Below are 6,775 nucleotides of genomic sequence, written 5' to 3'. Positions count from 1 at the left end.
ACTGATCCCATTGTCTGACGGTCTGCGTGCATTCATGCATTAACGAGAGCACAAGACCAGTCAGTTGCAGGGGGAACGAAATCCAGCCTGCATTGATTCCTCCGACTGAGGGCTCACACACAGTCAAAGTGTTGCGACAATAAAGTGAGTTTTTGTTGGCGCACATTACATTTTCGGAGCTGGTGACTCCTAAAATTAGATGAGTAAATCTTCTCTCTTTTCACACTGCCCTGCTTTTTAGAGCCTGAATGGTATCAAATTAAATCACAGTGGGGCAAATAAAAAGGAAAAAAAAGATTCAATTGTCTCTTTTGTCGCCCACACAACTTCATAATCAAATTATAGCTGGCCACCCGCCAGCGTGTCCTTGCATCTCTCCCAAAAGGGCTCCTCCTGGCAGATCTCGTGAGCCACCTGACTTTTGTTTTGTAATTATATTATCCCGCTCTCCTTCTAGCGTGTTGTGGCTAATGGCTGCGCGGGATAGCCCAGCTGCACATGCAGAAACAAAGCTGCTTATAGGCCCAGACAATGGACCCGTGGAAAAGGGACGCCTGAAGGCGGTCAGCCAATGAGCACGCACAACGGGGGGCCGACACAGGGTTTAGGAAAGGGTTAAGGGGGTTTAGGGGTTCAAGCAGAGGGGGTGTCTTTTTTTTTTAACCAAGTAGAGGGTCCATCATTGAGGTGGTTAGTGGAAAGGCACATGGTTAACATCACCCTTGTCTCCCCAGGGTCGGTGCTGGGCTGAAGGGAGGTTCAAGTTTGGCTTAGATGCCGGTCATTTCTAAGGGTGATGGAGGACCATGAAACACAGGGCAACATTCATTCTCTGCTCTTTCTTTGTTCCCCGTCCAAAAAGGTTGATGACCCTATAGTCACTGCTGATAACAATGATGCTGATGCTCAGTATGAACATATGTGTGAAGGGTGAAAGACACCGACGAGGCCTCAGACGGTCACTTCAGTTTCTGCTGATGTATGTGGACAAACTTTGTGGCTGAAGCTGCAGTCAATCCTCACCCCCCAGCATGAGGAGCGCACACACACACACACACGCACACACCTCACACTGTGCTGTTGGTATGTCTCTGAGGACTTCCAGTATGACAGATGGACTGGAGCATCATTTCCCCCACTGTGACCCACAGGAACACTGGGGATTCACAGGAGGGTCACTTTGGTGTGTGTACTGGAGTGAAGTTTTATGCGCCCTGCATTTTTTCCTCCATAGCGAGCCATCACTCTAACAGACCGACATGAGGTGAGGGAGGAAGTTATGTCTGAGCACCTGAACATGCTGCGCCAGTGGAGAATAAATGAGCATCTGAACCACAGACTGTTAGACGAGGAGATACTGTACATTTAGGTGAACACCATCTGCAGCAAGACTCCGTGGTGTGAGGCAATAAATGGCTATCATTGCAAACAGACTACATAACTCTTTTATATGAAATGTGGAATAAAGGTTTAAAATTGTAACTAGTTTAAACTTTACTTTATAAATGTAGAAAAAAAACTGATAATCGAGATACAAATAATTTCTCATAATCTAGATACATTTCAAAAACAGTGTCATGAGTGGAATGAGGACATGATGCTTCAGCTTCATGTTCCCCTGCTGACTCCACCCTGGGGATAGATAAGGCCCAGCTCTGCTATTCCCATTTCAGGCTGCAGGTGTGGAATAGGACAGGAAAAGATGCGGGGGGAGGAGGAGCAGGGAAGATGGTCGACTTGGGAATGATGAGGGCGAGAGAACACGTCGTATGGGATCGCAGATCACCCCGTAACCTTCCTCTGGCTTCGCTGTTTGAGCATGTGTGGCACCGTTTCTGATCCTCACCCTCAGCTTTATACGACCAAATGGAATGGGATAGACAAGCAGTTCCTGCAAAACCTTTAATGTTATTAAGATAAAAGCTCAAGGTTTTGCCTGACGTGCGTCTATCGGGCTGGAAATTCAAATATCCCTTGATAGTGGGTGGGGGCTCCTTGAACTGTTAAGAAATGCCCAATCTATATTATAAACTCTCCAAAGAACAATTTTTGCTATGCTAACCATACCTACTCAATACTCATCATACTTCTCTCTTCACAATCCTCTCAATCCAATCTCTCCACAGATTGCAGAATCCACAGGTGTTGTAGGAGGGATGGGGCTAACAGCGGTGGTCCGTCACAAACCACCATTCTCAGCCAATGGCAAAATTTGATTGGAATAGCAGGGTTTGAACCCATAGAGGGCAGTCATTCTTACATTTATTGAACAAAATGAGACAAATTGCAATACTTTCACTAAAATATCAAGAGTTGGACAAGAATCAATCAACAACACCCTATATGTATTATACCCTAATGCAGGGGTCTGCAACCTTTACCCTCAAAGGAGCCATTTTTCCTAATCTCGCCAGGATTGAAGTCCTTCCGGAGCCGTAAAAAATACCTTCTCAAGGAAAACAATAGTGTATAAAATGCTATGTAGTTAAAATAATACCGAATAATTTTTAGAGTTAATGGATTTGAAGAGCTACAAAAAATAACTTGATCATGTCGGTCAACACATGCTAATTGCTAATTTCTTGCAGCATATCAAGCATACATAATAAGCTGGCATGTTGGCAATGAAATAAATCTTTCCCCACACAAATACAATCTCTATTTTCTTTCAGAATTGTGTTTTTGTTAGTTTAGTTATCTTAAAAGCCACAGGGGCAATGAAAGTTGATGGTCTGTAGTGGATGTGATTTATTTTGAGGTTAAACAACTGTTTTATCAGATTTTTATTTTAAGTTAATGGTATTAATCATCAATACCCTCTGTAAGAAATACCAATTCATTGTTTAATTTTTTTTTTTTTTTTTTTTTTTTTTTTTTAAGCTATAGGGAGCCATTGCAAAAGAGTTAAAGAGCCACATGAGGCTCCAGAGCCGCAGGTTGCAGACCCCTACCCTAATGCCTAGGTTCCCAAAATTGGATACGGATACCCACAGGGGTATGCAAATTGTCATAGGGGGTACGTGAATAGAAATAAAAAAAGCATTGATTAATGTACCCAAGTTTGTACTTTAAACGACGTATAACTCATACATAAAGTATGTAAGGCACCAACAATATCCAAGCAATAAGTGACATAGTCACTGCAGGATTTTCTCTTTCAAATTTCATTAATTTTGAGACCAATTTTATTTAATTTGGGGAAATTATGTTAAATAATTGCAGGAAAATTGACTTCTCTGAACAATTCAAAATGTAAAATGACTGGAGTCATGGGAAAGAAGCATGGGAAAATTGCGATTCTTCAAATATTGTGGAATATACATTGAATTTGTGTATTTAGATATCTGAGATATCCTATCTGATTTATCTACAACTGAATTGCTTGGTTATCTGGACAATAATTTATGTTTTTTCTGTCTTTTTAACTTTCTCCTGCAGGCTGAATTTGATGGTCTAAAGGGCCACATTTGTGCTATAGGGCTATATTGTAAATGACACATTATTATGTTTTGAAGTGTGCAGGAGTATGGGGTACATGGCTTCAGGTTTAATGTCTGAAGGGGTACGGGACTGTTAAAAGTTTGGGAACCAATGCCCTACTACGTTTGTTTTCAGCAGAACTTTAACTACCACTGTGAGGTTTTGAGTTACACCTGTTTTTATGTGCAGGCGACATTTTAAGTGAGTTTTTATTTGTAAATATGTTGACAACTGGCTTGATATTTACAATTATATTGTGTAGGTTAGAGATTAAGTTATTGGCCTCAGACTCTCAGTGAGGAGTTTACATGTGCTTCCTTGATCTAAATACCAATTTGGTTGGTCCTGCTCCTTTTTTTTGTTTTAAAGGGGACATATCGTGGTTTTAAATCCTTCCTTTTTACATATAAATCATACAGCTGTGGTCTATATAAAGTGGAACTGCAATGCTTGGGTCTGAATTCCTCATTATTATAGCTCCACAGGCCCCTTTTCTACCCCTTTTCTGATGTTCTTCTGAGAGCAACTCGTTTTGGTGCGGTCTCTTTAAACGCAAATGAGACACTCCATACCCCGCCCCCTCTTCAGGTGACACTCAGTTCAAGTCCACCCTGCTCGGCCATTTTTGTAGTTTGATAGAAGAGGTAGGGCTAAGTAGCGGCGCATAAACTTTTTATTCAGAGGTTGTTTACAAAATGTCAACAAAGGAAGACTTGTCCATCCAGCTTTACATGTTTGAGCCAGAGTCTGACCCGGCGGAGCGAGATGAAAATGAAGATGATGAACCTGCAGAACCCTAACAAGTGAGCTAACACAAGCACCGAGCTAACGCTAGCGCCAAGCTAACATCACGAAATGCATTTTAATACAGTCTTTTCAAAGACAAAAACGGCAAAATGAAATGAATAATGAAAACTTTAGACTTAAATTAAATCACGTAGGCCATATCATCAAGGATCTAAAACGAGCACACAGCGCTAACATATGAAGTCTGAAGACGGTGCAGCTGCTATTGCTAACAAAACAATGACAGGGACGTGTTATCATCACACTTTTTAGCATTATTTACAGCTTACCAAAGTGCTCTGTTCGTCGTCTCCAAAGATAGAAGGAATTGAACCCTCAATCAGACAAAGTCTTTCGGTAAATCCTTCTTTATACTGGTGGAGGTTGCTGAAGCAGTCATCCTTGAAGTGCTTCGCGCACACAAAAATGACGTTACCCACATATGTGGGTACATTTCCGTGAAAAATAAAACTCAACCAGGCACTTCAAAAAGGTTCTGATGCTGGGAGACGGTGTAATGAAGCGTGTGGGTTACTACATCCAACAACCAAACATTTTGACTTCTCGTAACTTCGGCATCCTTGAGCTTGGACTACAAAATAAAAGCGAGAAATAAAAATGGCGGATTGCTCGAAGTGTTGGACCTGGAGTTGATGTATTAATTTGGCAGTTCCGCTGCAAATACTGTGATGTAATAGTTCAAAAAATGTAATAGAGAATAGAAAAATCGAAACAGATTGAAAAATATGAGCAAAACAGAACATAAATATATCTACGGAGCACCTGAAGAGACTAATTTGATTTTTTCTGTACTTCTAAACACTCTAAATATTCAACAAAATGCATTTAAGGGCTAAAAAAGTGGATTTAGCATGATATGTCCCCTTTAAAGCCTGTGATGTTTTACTAGTTATTGGTTGTTAATTATGGTTATTTAGTTCATTCCCCAGAACAGGCCTGTCAAACTCATCTTCGTTCAGAGGTCAAATACAAACCAGTTTGATCTCAGGTGGGCCTAAGATTTTAAGGCAGGAAAACCAGCATTTTCAACATGAATATGCCCAAGTTAGCTCTTCCACGTGTAAATGTTATTTAAAGTATGTAAGGCACTGACAACATCCAAGCAATAAGTGACAAATATCAGCCCCTGCAGGATCTTCACTTAAATTTATTTGATTTTGAGAATTTTTGGAGAATTTTTATGGAATAATTTGAGGAAAATTGCAAGATTCTTTCAACAATTAGCGATTGAAAATGACTGCCAATGACTGATACAGTATAAGCAGGGGAAAACTGTGAGGCCTGGCAAATACTGTGGAGTTTCATGACCTCTGCCAAAGAGGCAATGTTTTCACCTGTCTGTCTGTCTGTTAATGGTAAATGGTAAATGGACTTGATTTTATATAGAACTTTATCACCACACTGAAGCAGTCTCAAAGCGCTTTACATATCAGCTCATTCACCCAATCACTCTCACATTCACACACCAATGGGACAGGACTGCCATGCGAGGCGCTAGTCGACCACTGGGAGCAACTTAGGGTTGAGTGTCTTGCCCAAACTGGGTGGAGGTTTGCGCTCCCTGAGTGCTGTTGTTTAATTCATCCATTTGGAGGGGCTGAGATATGTGCAACTGAATCCGTAGTCATTTACACAATGATTCATGTTTGCTCTGTCATTTTTACTTACTGTGGATCATGTTGAATGCTCAAACAGTTGGTGTTTCTCAAATGTGGGTACATGGCGGTACTACAGGGGGTACTTGAGAGAAGAAAATTAACAAATGAAAGCATTAAAACATGCAGTTTTATCATGTTTATTTTTAGCTTAAAATTATAATCACACTAAATATGACCAGCAACTCAAAAAACGACAACACACGAAATAAGAGAAAAAACTGAATAACAAAAAGAGCAGACAAAAAACAAGAAAACACACAAAATGACACCAAAAACACACACACTAAGAGAGAAAAATGCTAACTATTACCAGCAACACACAAAACGACAACAAAGACACACTAAATGAGAGAAAAATACACAAAATACGCAGAAATAACAGAGAAACATACAAAATAATACAGTATAAGAAACAACCACACAACACCAAAAAAACACATACTGAGAGAGAATAATTTAAATAATACCAAGACACAAAAACAGCAACAAAAACACACAAAATAATAATAATACGACAAACAACATGGACAACTAGATACACAAAATGGCACCAAAAACACACAAAATGATGATAGAAATGATCTTGATTAGAACATGAACTGAAAATACAAGGGTCAGTCTTGGTCCCACATCAGAAGGGAGATAACCGGAAATTATAAAAACTATACTTCTGAGGAAAATTTGGCAGTCGGACAAATGCGGTACTTGGATTCAAAAGTTAGAAAAAGGGACTCCTTTAGCCACTGATCTAACAGGCTGGATTTGGCCCCTGGGCGTCAGGAGAAGGTGTAATTGTTTTGCCATTTGAGAACATGCAACAGGACTCTGGC

This window comes from Gouania willdenowi, chromosome 5 (genome assembly GCF_900634775.1).
Source record: "Gouania willdenowi chromosome 5, fGouWil2.1, whole genome shotgun sequence".
NCBI classification, from domain to species: domain Eukaryota; kingdom Metazoa; phylum Chordata; class Actinopteri; order Blenniiformes; family Gobiesocidae; genus Gouania; species Gouania willdenowi.
The sequence above is the reverse complement of the archived record's forward strand: the minus strand, read 5'-3'. Positions refer to the sequence as shown.